We start from the raw sequence: 23,078 nt of genomic DNA on the forward strand, positions 1-23,078 counted from the left end.
CAGTTATAATTCAATGCTTGCCCAGCTCTGGAAATACTTGACTTCTATTTGAATTCTTGCTCCACCACTTACAAACTCCATTTTTCTGGGTAAAATGTCCCAGTTCATTTATGTTCAAAATAGGGATAAATATATATTTTATTTTATGCATTTTAGGTTTTTGTAAGGATTTAGTTTTTTAAAAAGGCATGTGAGAGAGATCCAAGACAGTGGAGTAAAGGGCAGGGTGCACTTAGCCTCCAGAAAAGCAAGAGGACCTGTAGACTTGCAGCATGGGTGTGGCACAGGAGCAGTTCTAGGGACCCATATGGGTGGCCCTGCTAATCACAGAGGAAGGGTGGGTGAGTGGTGAGTGAGCAGCACAAGAGCCAGGAGCCACACCAGTGGCCCAAAAGGGCAGCCCCACCAGTCATGAGAGAAGTGGCAGGAGAGCAGTTTGGGGACTGGCACAGATGGCCTAGGTTGGCAGCCCCATCAATTGCAGGGAAAGGGTAAGGGGCCATGCAGGAACCCTGTGGGCAACCCACATGGATAGCCCCACCAGTGGTGGGGGAAACAGCAGGGAGCACCCTGCTGTGGTAGGGGGTTCGGCAGGGTCAGCCCAGGTAGGTGGCCTGTGGGAAAAGGGAAGAGGAGTGGTCCAGGAGTGGCACCAGCAGTTGGAGCAGACAGCAGCCCTGCCAGTTGCAAGGGGAATAGGTGGGAAAGCAGCATGGTTGGCCCACTTCGGTTGCCCTGCCATTTGCAGGGGGAGCAGCAGGGGAAGCAACACAGATGTCCTGCAAGGGCAGCATTGCCAGGCACTGGGGGAGCAGGAGAGGAAAGGAGCAGGGAAGCTACTGAGGGTGACCTTGTAGGGCATGGGAAAGTGGCCAGGGGAGCAGCCCATGAGGGTAGCCCTGCCAGGTAGGGAGGGGGAGTAGTCAGGGGTAGCTGCACAGATGATCATGAAGGAGGTCTCACTAGCCATAGACAGGTGCAGGTAGGCACAGGGGGAAGCCAGATGGTGGTGTTTGGACTCCAGAGGCCCTAGTACTAGGGTATAACATCAAGGAAGGAGCTGGATGGGGAGATTGAGAGAGGCTGTGGCAGAAAAATGGCTTTTAGAAACTGGTCTGTACCCACTTCGTGGGTCTCTGGCCCAGTTGAGATCAGCTAAAAATGGCAAGTCTAAAGGATTATAATAAGCTAAAACAAGCATCAGAGAAGAGTCTTATCACAAAACCAATCTGATAAAACCCTAGGTAAGAGAGAAAAACTGATCATAATAGTAACTCATCAAGAAAAGCATATTCCTAGACATGAGCAAAAAATGACAAACTATTTGGGAAATTAGAAGATATAGCCCAAAGGAAAACTTAACAAATTGGAGAAAACACAGAATTTAGAAAAACTAATCACAGATATTCATACAATTCTCCTAAAGCAATTCAAGGAAAAGAGGAAAGAGATAAAGGGTATAAAGACACAGGGTGAGTATAGAGAAGAAATCAAAAACATACATAGAGGCGGCTGACTTGGCTCAGTGGTTGGGGCATCCGTCTACCACATGGGAAGTCCGTGGTTCAAACCCCGGGCCTCCTTAACCCGTGTGGAGTTAGCCCATGTGCAGTGCTGATGCACGCAAGAAGTGCCGTGCGACAAAGGGTTGTCCCCTGTGTAGGGGAGCCCCATGCGCAAGGAGTGCTCCCCATAAGGAGAGCCGCCCAGCGCGAAAGAAAGTGCAGCCTGCCCAGGAATGGTGCCTCACACACAGAGCTGACACAGCAAGGTGATGCAACAAAAGGAAACACAGATTCCTGTGCCGCTGACAACAACAGAAGTAGACAAAGACAACGCAGCAAGTGGACACAGAGAGCAGACAACTGGGGTGGAGGGGGAAGGAGAGAAAAATAAATAAATAAATAAATCTTAAAACAAAAAACAAAAAACATACATAGAAAAAAATAACATGATAATGGAAAGCACAGTAGAAAAGACTAAAGTACACTATAATTACACAACAGTAGAATTGAACAGGCAGAGAAAAGAATTAGCAAATTAGAAGCTAGGACATCTGAAATCATGCAGATAGATCAACTGATAAAGAAAAAAGTGGAAAAAAATTAGCAAAGTCATAAAGAATTGAACAACAGCCAACACACACAAACACATGCATTATGAGTGTCCCAGAGGGAGAAGAGAAGGGTAACAGGGCAGAAGGAGTGTTTGAGGAGATAATGGTCAAAAATTTCTCAGCTCTTATGAGGCACATGGATGTATACATCCAGGAAGAAAAGCATACTCCAAACAGAATAAATCCTAACAGAAATACTCTGAGACACACACTCACCAGGTTGTCAAATACCAAAGATAGAGAATCCTGAAAGCAGCAAGAAAATAGCAATTTAATCACATACAAGGGAAGCTAAATAAGATTAAGTGCTGATTTCTCATCAGAAACCATGGAGACAAGAAGGCAGTAGTATGACATACTTAAGGTACATAAAGAGGAATAGCATCAGCCAATATTTCTGTATTCAGCAAAATTGTCCTTCAAAGATGAGGGAGAGATTAACATATGCACGATAAACAGAAACTGAGAAATGGTTAACAAGAGTCATGCCTTATAAGAAATACTAAAGGGACTTCTGCAGGCTGAACAACAACAACAACAAAAGACAGGGAAGAAAGTTGTGGAGGAGAGTGTAGAAATGAAGATTATTAGTAAAGATAACTTAAAGGGTAAAAAGAAAGACAAAAATAAGATATGACATATAAAAGTCTAAGGATAAAATGGTTGAAGTATGTATGGCCCTTACAGTAATAACATTGAATACTAATGGTTGGAACTTTCCAATTAAGTGACATAGATTAACAGAATGGATTAAAAAAATATATATGATCCATCTATATGCTGTCTAAAAGAGACTCATCTTAGACCTATGAACAGAAATAGGCTGAAAGTGAGAGGTTGGAGAAATATTTTATGCAAACAACTAGAAAAAGAGCTGGGGGGAGCTATACTAATATGGGACAAAATAGACTTTAAATGCAAAACTGTTATGAGACAAGGGAGGACACTGTATATTAATTAAAGGGACATTCTACTAGGAAGAAATAACAATCATAAATATTTATTCACATAAGCAAGGTGCCCCAAAATACATGAGACAGTGGGAAAACTGAGGGGAGAAATGGACACCTCTACAATAATAGTGAGGGACTTGAATACACCACTCTCAGCAATAGACAGAACATCTGGACAGAGAATCAAGAAATCGAATAGTTGACCAATACAATAAAATAACTAGACATATACAGAACACTGTACCCTCAAAAAGCAGGATATATGCTCTTCTCAAGTGCTCATGGATCATTCTCTAGGACAGATCACATGTTAGGTCATAATCTCAATGAATTTAGAAAGATTGAAACTATGCAAAAAGGAATGTAAAGAGCTTAGAACAGTGCCTATATATAAGCACTTAAAGTCTGCTATTATTAAGAAAAGTGCAGTTTAGAAAACTCCATGCAAAATATCTTCATAGTAGTACCTCTTTTTCCAAAATGTATATACAAACAGAGGCCCAAAACAACTCATAACTCTGCTTACTGTCTGTCTACAACCTTTTGGAATAGAGAATATTAATACTTTCTTACAGATATTTAACTTAAAGTACAGTAAATTAAGCCAAAACAGAGATTGGAATCATAGCACTGGTATATAATAGGACACTGAGACTGTATCACTATAAGGTTTATATAAAAACAAAATGATTTGTCTGTCTCTTTTTGACACCCTCATCTTTGGATTCACAGTGGCAGGGCACATAAGAGATTTAAAAAACTATTTAAGATGAAATGAAAACAATCCCCCAAGTGCAAGGGCAAAGACCAGTGAAGAAGGATGGTCCATTGATGGACCCTTGATACTGATGACTATGCTTATAAGTCTGTGTGCTTGAAATTTCAACTAGGCCTAGAGCTGCAGGGTACCTAAGAGTTACCTCATGAGAGCCTCCATGTTACTCAAATGTGGCCACTCTCTAAGCCAAACTCAGCATGTAAATGCATTACCTTCCCCGCAAGGTGGGACATGATTCCTGGTGATGAACCTACCTGGCACTAAGGAATTCTACCATCACCAGCTGGTGACACAACTAGAAAAAGACCTTGAATAAAAGAGGGAAATGGTAAAGACAAATGAGTTTATATGGCTAAGAGACTTCAGAATGAGTCAGGAGATCATGAGAGGGGTCGTGCTTATGCACATCTCAGCAGGATCTCAGAGACAGCCAAAGTAGACACAACCCCATGTAGTGGTGCTCCTGAGGGCTACAGAGACACCCAGGTCCCATGATCATGACAGATGGCTCTGGAGTTCAGTACCTTGCCAGTGAGCCCTACTTTGGAATTTGTGCTCCTAAGTGTGATGGAGTTGGACTCATATGGCCTCTCTACACATGCCTTTTATGTCACTTTTGCTGAACCTGTGGTTGGCACTGAGGTGGGTGTGTGCTCAGGAGACTTGAATCTCTGGACTGTCCATGTGCCAGTTGGCCCTGAGCCTCAACAAAGTTGCAGCACCTACTCTCCAGTTCATTGGACTTACCCAAGTCAGCTAACAGGGAGGTGAGGATGGTCAACCATCATACCAGGGAACTGAGAGAGTCTACAACTGCAAGCAGGAGAATCCCATCCATCAGGCATGTAGGTACTAAACTGCCTCTCAATTTCGAGGTGGAGTGGATATTGCCATCCCAGGGTCCTCAGGATGGAGGAATAAAATATGGATTACACTGGATTTACTGATATTCTACTGCAGAATTATTGTGACTCTAGTAATGGAAGAAATTGTATCATTGATATAAAGACAGTAGCCACAGAATTTGCCAAGGGCAGGGAGAGGGAAGAAGAGATGTGATATTGGGCATTTTGGGGACCTTATATATCCTGCCATAACCCACTGAATGGACTGGGAGAGAGTGCTAACTACAATGTAAACTATAATCCATGCTGTGTAGCAGTGGTCTAAATGTATTCATCAAATGCAATGAATGTGCCACACTCATGAAAGGTTGTTGATATGGGAGGAGTCAGGGGGGAGTGGGGTATATGGGAACCTCATATTTTTTAATGTAGCATTTTGTGTGATCTATGTATCTTTTTAAAAAAGATATAAAAAAAGATGAAATGAAGTGACTTGCCAAAGATCATTTCAATTAGGTAGAAAATCTAATTCTAGACAGGAGGAATCTTAGCTGGGTCCATTTCATTTTACTATATACTTGGGAAAACTAAAGATATTTTGCCTAGGGAAGGGGGATTATGTTGATATTGCTTACAGGTCTAGATAAAAAGGGAGCAGAGGGCAATAAAAGCCCTATACTTTGGGAGAGTAAAGGATGTATATTTGCTCAGAGAAAAAGTTTTCTAAGTTCATAGTAAAGAGGAACTCAAGAGGAAGACCACTGTTTACTGGAAATTTCTGAAAATGTGCCAACCAAAAAAAAAAAAAAAATTTCATATCCACTTTCTCACACACACACACACAAAACACCTCAATCATTTTACTTCATAAAGAAAAGCAGGGACTCACCTCACTTTTACCATTAAATTTTGCTTTGCTTAAATTAACTGTGACTATAAAGAGGGCTGGAGACTCTATATAACCCTAGGTAATATAATAGAAAGCAAACATTATCGTAAACATGACTGGGTAATTTAGTAGGACCCCAGGCTTCCCTGGGTACTGAGAATCTTTTACCACTAGAGATTTACAGGCATTGCAAACAGAAAAAGCTCCACTATTACATCCCTAAATCATTTGTTAAACCTCATGAATATCCATTAGATAGATATTTTCTCCATTCCCTGACAAGAATTTACAGGGGACAAAAAAAAAAAGCAAATAACACAGCCCCTTGCTGGAGTCCTCAAATCTGACAAAATGTAGAACCGGCATTGTAATCATATCAAAATGGAGTTCTAACACTACACCAGTCAATTCATTCATATTATGAATCTAATCATGCCTTACTATGAAGTACTTACAGATGTAAAGAGAAACTAGGAGACATAAAGAAGATTCCATTCCTTCTCTATGCACACGGAAGGCTAGAGAGTAAACCAAATTAGCAGTTGAATATAGAAGACAGAGTTGTGGGCAGAAAATTGGATAAATCAAGTTTTCATTTCTAGGTTAGACAATTTCCGAGCCATTTTTCCTTTCAGGATATCTGTGAAAGCATTGAGGGCTGTGTGCCAAACATCATGAGAATACAGAGATATAAATAGATGGTCTTGGAAAGCAGACTTGGCCCAATGGTTAGGGCGTCCATCTACCAAATGGGAGGTCCGTGGTTCAAACTCCGGGCCTCCTTGACCCCTGTGGAGCTGATGTGTATAAGGAGTGCCCTGCCACGCAGGGGTGTCCCCGCCCGGGGGAGACCCATGCACAAGGAGTGCGCCCCTAAGGAGAGCTGCCCAGCATGAAAGAAAGTGCAGCCTGCCCAGGAATGACACCACACACACAGAGAGCTGACACAACAAGATGATGCAACAAAAAGAAACACAGATTCCTGTGCCGCTGACAACAGAAGCAGACAAAGAACACGCAGCAAATAGACACAGAGAACAGACAACTGGTGGTAGGGAAGAAGGGGAGAGAAATAAATAATTCTTTAAAAAAATAGAGGTCTTCTAAAATAGATTGTTAGTTTTGTCTAATGATAATTTTGTATTTAATTGCATTCCCCAAGCTTGCATAGATCTAAGGTGGCTAAAATTTATTTTGTAGTCACTTCAAACAATACAAGGCCTTCAGAGTGATCATGTAGTTTTATGCTAAAATGCTTTAAAGCACAATCCAAATCTCCATTGACAAACCTTCTGGGGTAACTAAGGCATGGACACTGACCAATTAGAACTGATTGAAACAGTAATCAATATTAATTCCAGCCTTAAAGAATAACTCTGCTTACTGGCATCCTTGTGGCATCCCTTATGGGGTAGGAATATTAATTGTGCCTTATAGATGTCTAACAAAGTACAGAGAGAATAAGTAATTTGTCTAAAGTCATACAGCCAATGAGCCGACTAGGTGGGTTTCTCCAGATTTGATTTCCATTATGCTTTACTATCCATATACGTGTAAGGGAGGTGTGGCAGTTTGAGACTGATGAATCCCAAAAAGAGAAAGATTATGTTTGTAAACTAATCTACTTCTCTGGGTGCATTAGATTGAGCTGTGGTGTCCTTGATTTACTTGTTAAGATTAGGGCTTAGATTTGACCAGTCAGTAAGGTGTGACTCAGGTTGAGTTCCCGACCCCTGCGCTGATGTAAACGGACACTCACTCAAGAAGACACATGGGAAAAGAGAGAGCTCTACCATGTTTGATCCTGGGACTCCAGGGAGAGATGAGCCATTTGCCTGATAGTTTGCAGCTGAAGAGACCAGAGCAGCTGAGAAGGCCTGGAAAACAAGCCCTATGTCAGAGACTGATGTAGGAAGCTCTTTCTTTAGAAAGAAACCCTGTGCCAGCCTACAGCTGAGATCAGGGAGGAGCTAGGCCCACAGAGCTTCAAGAGGAAACAGCAACCCAGGAAGGAGAGACCAGGCAGAGATCAGTGACCATCTTGCTTCAACACGTGACAACTGACTTTAGTGAGAAAGCAACCTTGAGTTAAACTCTTTAGGGCCTTGTAACTACAAGATTTTACCCCAAATAAACACTCCCTCACAAAAGTCAACAGATTTCTGGTACTTTGCATCAGCACCCCTTTGGCAGACTAACACAGGAGGTAAAATAATCTTAATGGCTGTATTGGTTTCTTATTGATGCTGAAAAAATTACCACAAACTCAGTGGCTTAAAACAACACAAATTTATTCTCTTCCAGTTCTGGAGGTCAGAAGTCCAAAATGAATCTTATGGAGAAGATTCATCAGTTTTCTAATATCAAGGTGCCAGCAGGCCTCCATCCCTTCTGAAAGCTCTATGGGAGAAATCTGTGTTCTTACCTTTTCCAGCTTCCACAGGCCACCTGCATTCTTTGGCTCATAGTTGCCTTTCAGCAACCACACCATTCCAACCTCTGCTTCTGGTGTCTCATCTCCTTGTTTGACTCAGACCCTCCTTCCTTCCTCTTACAAGGACTTTGTGATTACATTAGGCATACCCTGATAATCCAGGGTAATCTTCACATCAAGTTCCTTAACTTAATGGCAGCTGTTAACTTTTTGTCACATCAGGTATCAAAGTCCCAGGTTCCAAGGATTAGGATGTGGACAACTTCGGGGAGCCATTGTTCTGCCTACCAATTGCTCATCCAACTACACCCACCTCGGATTTGATATGTTTCATGAGGTGATAATGAATAAATTAGACTACATACTGGGGGATAAAAGGCACACAATAGAGCAGGTAAACCCCTGATAGAAAAATATCAAACTTAAATGTGACTGAATGACCTGGGAGAATACTATATTGTGTCATCCTCTGAAGAAGCTAAATTTAATTATGAAGAGATGAGCAGACATGATTTAAGATTTCAGAGGGTTTCCCCATTTATGTTGTTCTGAGGTTTATCAGAAAGTAAGTTTGATATGAATGCCCTGGGAGTGATATAACAATAATGATTTTAGTAAGGTCAAAGGCACACTCTTCCAAGGTTCCTGGGGGTGAAAAAAGGGAGGAGGGGCATCTAAAACACATGGTGATCCTTCCTTCCAGAATTAAAAACACTAACAAAGTTAAAGAAGATGTACTACTTCGAGACAGATGCAGGAGAAAGGCCATGTCCTCTCTTCCTTGGAAAGCCTTCCTCATTCTAACTTCATAGTTCATCAATTCTGGGGCAAACTAAAGTTTCCTTCTCAAAAAACTGAGTTATTTATGAAAACAATGTATTTTGAGGGAGTTCCAGGTGACTGGCACTGTTCAAATGCTCTAGGTGTAGCATCTTAAGTGTATACACTTTAAGTGTATCAGCTTATTACAATCCATATAAGAGAGGGAAGAACCACATGTAACAAATGCTCAACTTGGGCATGAACAACTGAAGCATTTCACCTAAGGTAACTCAACAGTTACGGGGCAGGGACAAATTTCAACCTGCACAGAGCCTGGGTGTGAAGACAAAGCCATGAGAATCCAACCAAATGCAGTTATCCACTCCACTTGACATCTAGTCACCATAACCAGAGTCAAAAAACCTACATTTTTTTCAGTCCTTATGTCCAGAAATCTCTCCCACTTTTTCAACTAATCCCTAGCTTTGTTAAATTCAGATATCTTTGTCCTATGACAAGCATTTAGAGAAGGACAATAATGAAGGAGAAATTACCAAAACTGAGGACTCTTCCAACTTCTTCACAAAATAATGTGGGATCAGAATATTAGCTAGACAAAAGAAGGCATTAGCATGACATCCACACCCTGCTAAAATCATGAGTCTGCCTGGAAACAGGTAGACCTAGCTATAATCAAACGCAATAAAAGGGGATCTCCTGTTCCAGAAAGCCACAAAGGAAACCATTTACGCAACATTTTTTTTTAAAAGGCTATCATGCCGCTTTCAATCACAACCACCATCCAGTAGTCGCTCTTACTCATAACTGGTAAGAGAACCAAAGCAGTCCAAATCAAAGAAGTAAGTAGAAGGCACCCTCTTAGTAGCACAGAAGTTTTCATCTCCTCTAATTTCTAGGCCTGGCCTGTTAAGAAAACAGGAATTTGTATGATATTAAGTTGCCTTGAGGGCTTACAAACCTGTAGACTCTCTTTACATTCTGTAAAGACTCAGCACTTTGTGGAGCTTGTCTCTCATTAGGGCTTTCAGAGTACTATTTTTTTTTTTTTCTGAATCACTGTGTTAAGGGTAATTACAGGTTCTAATTAAATGAAAAGTACTGGTGAATGATGTCTAAAGAACCAGGTCTTCCACAGATTCCTGAAGGCATCTGTGAGCATATTCTACAGTATTTTCCCCAACTTTGTTTTGAAAAATTTCAAACCTGCAGAAAAGTTAAAAGCCTAGTAAAATGAACAACCATATGTACTTTATCTAGATTTACCTGCTGTAAATATTGTTATATTTCCCTTTTGTATTTCCTATGTGTGTATGTGTGTGATTTTGTATATTAGCATATTTGATTCATCTCAGCATTTGAAAATATATTAGAGGTACAATGACATTCACTCCTAAATACTTGAACTTGTATCTCCTAAGAACAAAGACACCCACAAAACACTATGCAATTATTACAGTCAAGAAGTTAAATTTTGCTATATTATCTAATATATATTACACATTCAACTTTCCCCAATTTTTTGAATAATGTCCCTTTGCAGTTCCCCCCCCCCCAAGATACAATCAAACATGGTATTTAGCTGACTTCTTCTTCAGCCTCCTTTAATCTCAAACAGTGCCCTTAAAAACAGGATTTGGTTGACTTTTCTTATAATTAGATGCAGGTTAAATATTTTTTGCAGGAAAATTACATAGGTTATTGTTCTAAGAGGAAAATTACATAGGTTATTCTTCTAAGAGCAGTTTATCTTTAGAAAGTCCATGGTGTAAGTCTGTTGTCCACCATATGGTCAATCTTGGTAAATGTATGTGAACTTGAAAATGTTACCATCACAGTTGAGCCTTTTCTTATAATGTTTAATATATGGTAATTGTATGACCAAAAATTCTATTTCTAGGTATTTACCAAAGAAATATGTGTCCACACAAATATTCATAACTTAATTCATGAAAGACAAGAACCGGAAACTCAAATGTCTAACACTTAACTAAAATTAAATATATTTATACATGTCTCATGATGATGGAGGTTGTTGTTATGGGGGAGGAGTGGGGTGAGGGGGTTGGGGGTATATGGGGAACTCATATTTTTTTTTAATAACATTAAAAAAATAAATTAAAAAAAAATGAACCATTATAACAACCACATGTATCTCTTAAAACGTTGTCAAAAAGACCAAGGGAATATTTACTGTTAATTAATATAAATTTGAAGAATTGGCACGATAAATCCATACTTAGAGCAGATCACTGGTTGCCTAGGTTTGGTTGTGGGAGTATTAAGCAGAAAGAGGAAGTTTTTCTTCATGATGGAAATGTTCTAGATCATGACTGTATTCCAGCAACACAATCATGTATGCCTGGGGGTTAGGTGAGAAGGGTGCTTTGATGGTATTGCTATAGCCTTATATGTTTAAACATTCTCAGAATTATGCCAATAAGGTAGGAAAGATAGATGTACAGTGCCAAAGAAATTTTAAAATACTCCCCATAAAACATTAAGATTTTAAAAATTATTATAGATAGCCAAAGATGAATGGATAGGAAAGTCTTCAAATTGTTGAAAGAACTATGTAGACAGCATAGATTCTCCCTTTCATACGGGAAAAAAAAAGATGTTAGGGGAGATTTCATTATGATGAATACGAAATAGTTATTTTGAGCAACAGAAAAGTTTAAAATGGCTAGTTAAATCTTAAATACTCAGTGAAATATGTTGAATTTGTCAGAAGAATGAACACATTGAATATAGGCAAACTTTCATTTAGGAACTTTATTATGAACCTTACTTCACATACAACATTAGACAGAATGGCAATTACATTTAAAATTATCTCTTTTAAAAGTTTGTTGTATTATAGATAAGCACTATCCAAACTTCTAGAAGATAACAAGAGATAATTGCAAACCATCTTTGGGCAGACACAGTAACACTGTTACTGAAACTGGTTCCGAGATCAGAGTGTACCACCTGCTCTCTTGTCTAAGGGAAGAGAGGAAGTAATGAAGCAGGCGTTGCTGATGCAGTAAGTACTGAGATGTTGTTGCTATGGAAAGGAAAAGGCAGTTAAGAGCTACTCATATAACTCTTACCTAACAACTTGTTCAGAAAATTCATGGATACTCGAATAGGGGCAGTGTGAAGAATCAAATTTTCAACCATAAGATGAGATGTAATCTATAACATTATCCAATTATACAATATATAAATTAGGTATATGACTGTCCAAACTCCCAAGTCAATAGGGTTATGGTAAGACCAAAAATAATGAGTATGTAGTATTACACTGGGGATTTACATGATTTCCTACATTGAAAATTTAACAGATTACAGTTAATCATGAAGTGATGACCAACCTAAATATCCCACCTTAACATTGCAAAAATGGCACTCACATATTTTATTTGGTGATCAGCTGATGATTGTTGCCCTTCAGCTCTGTTTGAACAGCTACCACTCAAAGTACTGGCATCATATCCACTCATTCCAAAAGGCATCATAGGTGGTAATATGAGCCTAAAAGTAGAGTAAATGGAAGAGAAGTACAGAATAGTTACACAGGTGTTTTTTTTTTGGGGGGGGGGATGCAAATATATTAATCAGGTTTCTGTTAGTTATAAGTGATAGAAACACAAAGTAACTAGCTTTGGGGGGAGCGGGAGGAGGGGCGGAATTATCTCAATGAATCTAAAGAAAGTGTTTGTAACAGGACCTTGAAGGGGAGGTTACCTGACTGCAAAGCCCCAAAGTTGCAGATATCAAAATGATTTTTAGTTGAGACAAATGTTCTTGGTAGAGCTAAACAAACTATGAATCTCAATCACCCAACTATCTATACCTCTCAAACTGAAATTGAAAATAGAGACCCATGTCTCTACCACCAAATTCTAAGCCTGATAGAAGCAGCAAACACCCCATTTAAGCCTTAAGAAACAGATTCTACCACATTCCACCATCATCCCAACCCTTCCATATCCTATTTAAAGAGTTGCAATCAGTCTTCTGCTCTTTTTTCTTCCCTTATATATGAGGGAAAGGAAGGTGATTCTCCCATTTCCCAAAAACCCATTATTCATGTGGGGATGTGTTGGTGCAGATGTGATACATTTAGTAAATAATACACAGTATAGTGTAGACTTAGTAAAGGTTTTCACTTGACTGGCAGAGGAGGTCCATGGACAAAAAAGTTTAAGAACTCCTGCCTTAGTGCATATCCATATGGTGGCTGGAATTGAACTGTTTTGCCAGATTCCCTTAAGACCAGGTCATACATCCTCAAGGTTATACATCCCCAAGGATCAAATCTGTGGTTCACCACAGACTCATTCCCAAAGTTATACATTAAGGAAAACCAGGGCTTAGACCTAAAGCATCCATAGCCCCTCAGTGTTGGCCAAAGGACACCCTAAAACATTTGAGCTGAGAGACATTTTTCCCTTTACAAACCTGACACCTTTATCCTACCCCAACACAGAGTAAAGGGAGGGGGAAGAATGGATTTTAAGACCATAAAAAGAGGTCACATCAAGGAATCTATTCTAAAACCTGAGACCCCAGCATAGCTCAAAAGGGACAAGGGGGGGAGAAAACTGTAAATTACATATGAAATTCTAGTAGATGCAAGATGACAACAAAAAAAGACACAGTTTCCCAGTGCCACTGGATAATGCAAGCAGATGCAGAAGAACACACAGTGAATGGACAGAGAGCAGATAACAGCAGGGGAAGGGGAGAGAAATAAATCTTAAAAAAAAAAAAAAAAAAAAAAAAGCCACTGGTTACTTCACAGTTCAAATGTCCAGTAAATAATTTTCCCCAAGATGCTGTTAAGCAGCAGGCAAGATTTCACATTGCAGTAAAAGCAATGACAACCAAAAAAAATTTTTTTTACCAAAGTTTAGACTTGGACCTAGTAATTTTAAAAGGTGAACATACCAACTGCCAAAAGGCAACTAGACCTCAAGAATCAGAGGTAGGAACTTGAGTGTCATTCAACTTTCATCTCCATATTTTATGCTCATTGCCTTTCTCTGCTGCTAAAGCACCAGTAAGTTTGGGGGGTGGGGGGGCAGGGGGAAGGCACAAATGACTTTTCTTTGGCTCAAAGGCCAAAAATTTTTACAAAAGACAACCACTGTCTGAAATAATGATTGGCATTGTCTAAGTCAACACCTAACATCTGGAGGACCAATTAACTGGAAAAGAATATGAGGTTCACATGAAAATGTAACAGTTACTAATTTTCCCGCTGGGGTGAGAAGGGGTTGGAGGTTCTTCGGATTAAAGAAAGATACACCAACCACATTTTCTACACTTGTTCCAGGGAGTGTGGAGGCTCAAACCAGTTAGCATAAATTTCTCATGGCCAAGGAGGCATGTTCTTTAGAAAAGCAAGGACTACAGCATCTTCAGGTTCAGGATTGGGGATTTGCCTACCCTAGCATCAGGCATGGAACTACAGGCAAACACCTAATTTCTCAAGGTCCCTAAAGAACAGATGGTCAGATTTGCAGAAGTTCTGGGTAGAATTTGGTGTTAAATAAAGTAGGATCCTGGCCCTACTACTTTTTAGCTGTGACATCTGCCAGGTTATTGAAGCTACAGGCTTCAGAGTCTTTACCTATAAAAATAAAGATTTTAGTAAATCTGCTCATAGATTCAGGCTGAGAGAGACATTGCAAATGGCTTTTATCATTGGGAAGTATTCAATGATATCCTCTCTTCCACTGACTATTCTTCATTCATTTCTTATACGTTACAGCATAAAAAATACAGGATTCAGGCTAATGCTATTTAGAGTTTAGCACCACTTCAAGATCAAGCCGATTGATAATTAACTAGTGCCCAGTTAAAAATTGTGTTACTCCTGATATAGCAGCACAGTGCAACAGAATTTTCTGTGATAAAGGAAATATTCTAAATCTGTACTATACAATGTTGCCACTAGCTACATGTGACTATTGAGCACCTGAAAAATAGGCAACTGAAAAACAATCACATAAAGTAAATGCCATATGTAGCTAGTAACTACAATCTTAGAAGTGACTGGCAAAGTTTAAACATGAATTTTAAGAATGTTGGTTTCAAGTCAGGCCTTGGCAAGTGCTTTGATTGTGTCTAACAAGTTCCCTAATCTGGAAATGAGGATATGTAGAGAATGAAAGCAATCTGATTTTGTGAAAGGGACATTCCTAAGTTACAGATAAATTTATGGTAGTCACAACAGTATGGTACTGATATAAGGAACAAGTAAGTCAATAGAACATCAACAGAGCCTAGAGAAATCTAAAGGTATATGGTCATTTGCTAGAACAGTAAGCAATCCACAAGGGAAGGGAAAATCTTTTAATTAAAGATGCAAGAACAACAAGATATGCATATAGGAGAAAATGAACTGCTTTGTGCTATATACAAAATGTTCTGATAGATTATAGACCCAAACAAACATAAAGCATAAGTCTTTTAGAACAAGAGAATATTCTTTATCACCTGGCAATAAACAAACAAGATGGAATGAAAAATATATAAATCAATCTTCAAAATTAGAAATATCTGCTGATCAAAAGATATCATCAACAAAATGAAGAAGCAAGCTGGGAACTGGGGCAAAATATTCATGAAACATCTGACAAAGGACTGTTATCCAGGTTATAGGAAGCATACTTAGAACTGAGGAATACGGAAGACCCGATAAAAATGAACAAAACTCACAGTCCACAAGAGACGTAAACAGACAATATACACTAATCATTAGTCATCATAGAAATGCAAATCACTACCTTTACTACATACCTAATTAGAACAACAGCAAAAAATAGCCTGATACCACCAGATGGTAGAACCACTCGATTCTCATACAAATGTAAAACAGTACCACTTCTTTTGGGAAAAGATTTGTCAGTTTCTTACAAAACTAAACATATGCTTTAGCTATAGCAATCCTATTCCTACGTATTCACTCAAGGAAAATATGTTTGGATAAATACCAGAACAGAGTTGCTTATGCATATTTATTCAAAATAGCCAAAGACTAGAAACAGCACACATGTTCAAAAATGAGGGAACTTCCGGCAAGATGGTGGCTGAGTGAGCTTGCCTTGGCGTCTCTCCTGGGAAGAGGCAGCTGGGCACCGCTGGAGGTTCTCCGGGACCAGGCTTTTTCAGGATTTTTTCAGGGCAGGAAGTGTCTGGACATCAATTTGGTGGGAAGGTAACGGAAAGGACTGGTCTATAAGATATAAATTGGGACTTTTCAGGAGGGGGAGGCAAGATGGCGGCTGAGTGAACTTCCGGTTACTAGCTCCTGGGGGGAATTGGCTGGGAGGCGTCGGAGACTCTTTGGGACCGGCTGTTTCGGGATTTTTCCTGGTCCGGAGGTGTCTGGACATCGATTTGGAGGGAAGGTAACAGAGAGGATCCATCTGTGAAATATACACGGAGATCCCAGCTACGTGTGGAGGATTCCCTCCTTGGGTAGGTGGAGCCGAGGCAGCTAGCACCGCGCGGAGCCCCGGCGGGCGGCAGCCAGGGTAGCCGAGTCCGGCCGAGCCCGGCTGAGCCGCGGCGGGTGGAGGGGCGGAGCCCAGCTGAGCTCGACCGAGCCCAGCCGCGCCGCACCGGGAGGCGAGCGGGAGAGCCGAGCCGCGCTGCGCCGCGCCGGGCGGCGGGCGGGAAAGCCGAGCCCAGCCGAGCCCAGCCGAGCCGCGGCGGGCGGTGGGCGGGGGACCGGAGCCCAGCTGAGCGCAGCCGAGCCTGGCGGCGGGGTTTCTGTTCTTTGGTTTTTTTTATTTTTTTATTTTTTTTTATTTTTTATTTTTTGTTGTTGTTGTTGTTCTTGTTGTTCTTTTTTCTTTTTTCAATCCTCTCTTTCTTGTCCCCAATATTCTTCTTATACTATTTTACCTTAACAATACAATAGGTCCTACAGGAAATACCTCACATTTGCTGGGTTTCCTCACCCTCCACTGCCTCATTTCTCTGTGAATAGATTTAGCCTATCTACACTATCCCCTTTCCCCTACAACTTGATATCCTCCACCATCTGCTATCTCTCCTATATTCCATCTCCCTTTCTTTGATCCACAAAATGTCTAACTCTTAATTTCTAATACCTTTGTTTAGTTTTCCATCTGGTATTCGTCCCTGAAACTATTACCTTTCTTTTCTCTTTCCCTCTCACGAAAACAATAGCCTCTTAGTACGTACCACATTCCTCCCATATTCAGTCGTCTACTTCATTATAGGTACTTTCCTACTACTATAACTCTACACAATTTACATGATCTAACCTCCATCCTCCCAGAACTCATATTGTTGCTTTGTAAACATATATCACCAATACTACTTCACACTTTTTCCTTCCTTACACAATTGACTTTCCCCAGCACTAATACTTCCCTTTAAAGTGAGCTTAACTAGCAATAAGAAATTGGAATAAGAAGAACAAAGTGACAAAGAGAAGATATAACACTGATGCAAAAACAACAGCTAATTAATCTCCAAGACTAGACAAAGAAGCTAAGGAACTGATTAAAGCCGTCAAGAAAAAATGTTGACAAGACAGCAACAAAAATCTACAAACCAAACCAGTAATCAGGAAAACATGGCTGAATCCAATCAGGAAGGGGGGCAGGACTTCGCACAAGCAATGAAAGATCTCAGAACATTTATCACTGACAAATTTGATGAAGTAATGAAAGAGGTTAACAGTGTGAAGACAACACTTGGAGGGGAAATTGCAGACATGTGCAAAAAAATAACAGATATGATGGAAATGAACACCACAATTCAAGAAATCAAAAATACACTTGCAGCAAATATCAGCAGACTAGAAGAGGCAGAGCAGAGAATTAGTGATGTGGAAGACAGTGCATTGGAAATCAAACAGATAGTAGAAGTGGTCAATAAAAAGGTAGAAAAAATCCAGATAGGACTTAGGGACCTGAATGATAATGCAAAACGCTCAAACATACGTATTATAGGCATTCCAGAAGGAGAAGAGAAGGGAAAGGGGTCAGAAGGAGTGTTGCAGGAAATAATGAATGAAAACTTCCCAAATCTACTGAAAGAGACAGATGTACATATCCAAGAAGCACAGCGCACTCCACTGGTCATAAACCCCAACAGGCCCACCCCAAGACATATACTTGTCAAATTATCCAATGCTCAAGACAAAGAGAAAATTCTAAAAGCAGCAAGAGAAAAGAAAACCATCATGTACAAGGGAAGCTCCATAAGATTAAGTGCTGATTTCTCATCTGAAACCATGGAGGCAAGAAGGCAGTGGTATGATATAGTCAAGGTACTAAAGGAAAAAAATCTCCAACCAAGAATACTCTATCCAGCTAAACTAGCATTCAAAAATGATGGAGAGTTCAAAATATTCACAGATAAACAGAAACTGAAAGAGTATATCAACAAGAAACCTCCCCTTCAAGAAATTCTTAAGGGAATTCTGCAGGAAGAAAAGAAAAAACAGGACAGTCAGAGATGGAGGAGAGTGTAAAAGCAACAAGAAAGACAAAAATAGAAGGGGAAAATAAAATAATACAAACAAAATATAACAAACACAAATCCAACCAAAATATGGCTACCATAAATAACTCTCTAAACGTAATAACACTGAATGTCAATGGATTAAACTCACCTATCAAAAGATTCAGACTGGGACACTGGATAAGGAAATACGACCCATCTATATGCTGCCTACAAGAGACACATCTTAGACCCAGAGACTCATGGAGGTTGAAAGTGAATGGCTGGAAAACAATCATACAAGCAAACAACAACCAAAAAAAGGCAGGAGTAGCTATATTAATATCAGACAAAATAGACTTTAAATGCGAAACAATTGTGAGAGAAAAAGAAGGATACTATATTTTAGTGAAAGGGACAATTTGTCAAGAAGATCGAACAAACATAAATATTTATGCTCCTAACAAGGGCGCCTCTAAATATGTGAGGCAAACGCTGGAAAAACTAAGTGAAAGAATAGATGCATCTACAATTATAGTGGGGGATTTTAATACACCACTATCAACTCTGGACAGAACATCTCAAAAGAGAATCACTAAAGAAACAAAACATTTGAACAGTATATTAGAAGAACTGGATCTAATAGACATATATAGATCATTACACCCAAACACAGCAGGATATACATTTTTCTCAAATGCACATGGAACATTCTCCAAGATTGACCATATGCTAGGCCACAAAGAAAGGCTTAATGAATTCAGAAAGATCGAAATCATACAAAACAATATCTCTGACCACAGTGGAGTCAAGCTGGAAATTTGCAAGGGACAGAGACCCAGACTTCACACGACAATTTGGAAATTAAATAGCACACTCTTAGAAAAACAGTGGGTCAAAGAGGAAATCTCAAAAGAAATCAATGACTACCTTGAAACAAATGATAATGATAACACAACATACCAAAATTTATGGGATGCAGCAAAAGCGGTACTGAGAGGGAAATTTATAGCCATAAATTCATATATCAAAAAAGAAGAAAGAGCAGAAATTGAAGAATTAACTGCACATTTGAAGGAATTAGAAAAACAAAAACAAAGTAACCCAACAGGAAGAAGAAGGAAGGAAATAACAAAGATAAGAGCAGAACTAAATGAAATAGAAAATAAGAAAGCACTTGAAAAAATAAACAAGACCAAGAGCTGGTTTTTTGAGAAGATCAACAAAATTGACAAACCTTTAGCAAGACTAACAAAGAAAAAAAGAGAAAAGATGCAAATACACAAAATAAGAAATGAGAAAGGTGATATCACCACTGACCCCACAGAAATAAAGACTATCATAAGAGGATACTTTGAAAAACTATATTCCAACAAAAATGACAATTTAGAGGAAATGGACAAATTCCTAGAAATACATAAGCAGCCCATACTGACGAAAGAAGAAATTGATGATCTTAACAAACCAATCACAAGCAAAGAGATAGAATCAGTCATTAAAAATCTCCCAACTAAGAAGAGCCCAGGGCCAGACGGCTTCACAGGTGAATTCTACAAAACATTCCGGAAAGAACTAACACCAATCCTGTTGAAACTATTCCAAAAAATCGAAACAGAAGGAACACTGCCTAATTCCTTCTATGATGCCAACATTACCCTAGTACCAAAGCCAAACAAAGACACCACAAGAAAGGAAAATTACAGACCAATTTCTCTAATGAACCTAGACGCAAAAATACTTAACAAAATACTTGCTAATCGTATTCAACAACACATTAAACGAATTATACACCATGACCAAGTGGGATTTATTCCAGGTATGCAAGGATGGTTCAACATAAGAAAATCAATCAATGTAATACACCATATAAACAGATTGAGAGAAAAAAACCACATGATTATATCTATAGATGCAGAAAAGGCATTTGACAAAATACAGCACCCCTTCCTGATAAAAACATTCCAAAAGATCGGAATACAAGGAAACTTTTTGAACATGATAAAGAGTATATATGAAAAACCTAAAGCCAACATTGTTTACAATGGCGAAATCCTGAAATCCTTCCCTCTAAAATCAGGAACAAGACAAGGATGCCCATTGTCTCCACTCCTATTTAACATTGTCTTGGAAGTACTGGCTCGAGCACTGAGACAAGAACCAGATATAAAAGGCATTCAAATTGGAAGGGAAGAAGTCAAAATTTCATTATTTGCAGATGACATGATCCTATATATAGAAAACCCTGAGAGATCTACAACAAAGCTCCTAGAACTCATATATGAGTTTAGCAAAGTCGCAGGTTATAAGATCAATGCGCAAAAATCAGTAGCATTTCTATACACCAATAATGAGCAAGATCAGGAGGAAATCAAGAAACAAATACCATTCACAATAGTAAATAAAAAAATCAAATACTTAGGAATAAATTTAACTAAAGAGGTAAAAAACGTATACATCGAGATCTATACAAGATTGTTCAAGGAAATCAAAGAAGACCTAAATAAATGGAAGAATATTCCCTGTTCATGGATAGGAAGACTGAATATTATTAAGATGTCTATCCTACCAAAACTGATCTACACATTCAATGCAATCCCAATAAAAATCAACACAGCCTTCTTTAAGGAACTAGAAAAACTAACTATGAAATTTATTTGGAATAAAAAGAGGCCCCGAATAGCCAAAGACATATTGAAAAAGAAAAACGAAATAGGAGGAATCACACTTCCTGACTTCAAAACATACTACAAAGCTACAGTAGTGAAAACAGCATGGTACTGGCATAAGGAGAGACACACAGACCAATGGAATCGAATTGAAAGTTCAGATATAGAACCTCATGTATACAGCCATATAATATTTGATAAAGCCACCAAACCCTCACAACTGGGAAAGAATGGCCTATTCAACAAATGGTGCCTGGAGAACTGGATAGCTATATGTAGAAGAATGAAAGAGGATTACCATCTCACACCTTATACAAAGATCAACTCAAGATGGATCAAAGACCTAAATATAAGAGCCAAGACCATAAAGACCTTAGAAAGCAGTGTAGGGAAACATCTACAGGACCTTGTAATAGGAAATGGCTTCATGAATATCACACCAAAAGCACGAGCAGCAAAAGAACAAATAAATAAATGGGACTACCTCAAAATTAAAGCCTTCTGCACCTCAAAGGAGTTTGTCAAGAAAGTAAAAAGGGAACCCACACAATGGGAGAAAATATTTGGCAACCATATATCTGATAAGAGACTTATAACTTGCATATATAAAGAACTCATAGATCTCGAAAACAAAAAGATAAACAACCCATTTAAAAAATGGGAAAAAGATTTAAACAGACACTTCTCCAAAGAAGAAATACAAATGGCTAAAAAGCACATGAAAAAATGCTCCAAATCCCTAGCTATCAGGGAAATGCACATCAAAACTACAATGAGATACCATCTTACTCCCATAAGATTGGCAGCCATGAAAAAAACAGTAGAATACAAATGCTGGAGAGGATGTGAAGAAAGGGGAACACTCATCCATTGCTGGTGGGAATGCACAAGGATCCAGCCATTCTGGAGGACAGTTTGGCAGTTTCTCAAAAAATTATCCATAGATTTGCCATATGACCCAGCAATACCACTGCTGGGTATATACCCATCAGATCTGAAAACAAGGACACAAACCGATATATGTACACCAATGTTCATAGCAGCATTGTTCACCATCGCCAAAAGTTGGAATCAATCCAAAAGTCCATCAACAGATGAGTGGATCAATAAAATGTGGTATATACACACAATGGAATACTACTCAGCTGTAAGAACCAATACACTACAATCGCACGTGATAACATGGATGAACCTTGAGAATCTTATGTTGAGTGAAGCAACCCAGCTATTGAAGGACAAATACTATATGACCTCAATGATATGAAATAAGTTAACTGCCTCAGAGAGCTAGAGTCTGGAAAAGTGGCTTACTGGAAATCGGGGGGTGGAGGAAGGCTGTGAGTTAATGTCTGTAGGGGTGGAATCTGTGATGAGCTGGGGGTAAGTATGAGCACAAAGAAGGGACAAAATGGGGGCAAGGGGTTACCTTCAGGTGGGGTTTTCTGGGTTTGAGGGGGGCTGGGGATGGGAAGAGGGGTAATATGGTCCAAGAAATAGGTGGGAGGGGGGGCAACATACAAAGATGGGAGAGTGCCAGAAGTTCATTGAGAACTAAATGTTGAGTAAAACGTATCAAAGTATAAGTAGGAGGGTTACCTGGTTAGGACGCTCAGGGGGTATGGTCTGATGCGGGACGGACTCCGGAGGGAATAGCTGAAGGCTCATTTTGCCAAGGTGGGTTCTACCATTGGGTGGGGTGGACCCATATCCTGGGGAAGACTAATGCCGTCGAATAGAGAGAACTGTATCTCTCGTGAGAAAGGACGGCTCCCAGGGCATTAGATTGGCAGGCGTTGTGGGCCCTAAGGGGAGGGGAAAATGGACGTGCAATGGATGGAACAAAGGTAAATAAGGGGGCAAAAGAGGAGTTATGTGAGAGTACACGAGGATGAATATAAAACAGCTAATATTACACCAAAAACATATAGAGGACGACAGACTAATAATGAAAACCATAAGACAAAACATAGGATAACTAAAAAATTTAGAAAACTGTACAACCTAAAGTATGGACCACATAGTAAGCACAAATGTTACCTTGTTTGAAAACTATAGTTTCGGAATCTGTACATCAGTTTCAGGAAATATGATATGAATAAGTTAAAAGATTATTGCTGTGGAAGGGAAAAGGTTTTATGGT

The sequence above is a fragment of the Dasypus novemcinctus genome, chromosome 10, assembly GCF_030445035.2.
Source record: "Dasypus novemcinctus isolate mDasNov1 chromosome 10, mDasNov1.1.hap2, whole genome shotgun sequence".
Lineage (NCBI taxonomy): Eukaryota > Metazoa > Chordata > Mammalia > Cingulata > Dasypodidae > Dasypus > Dasypus novemcinctus.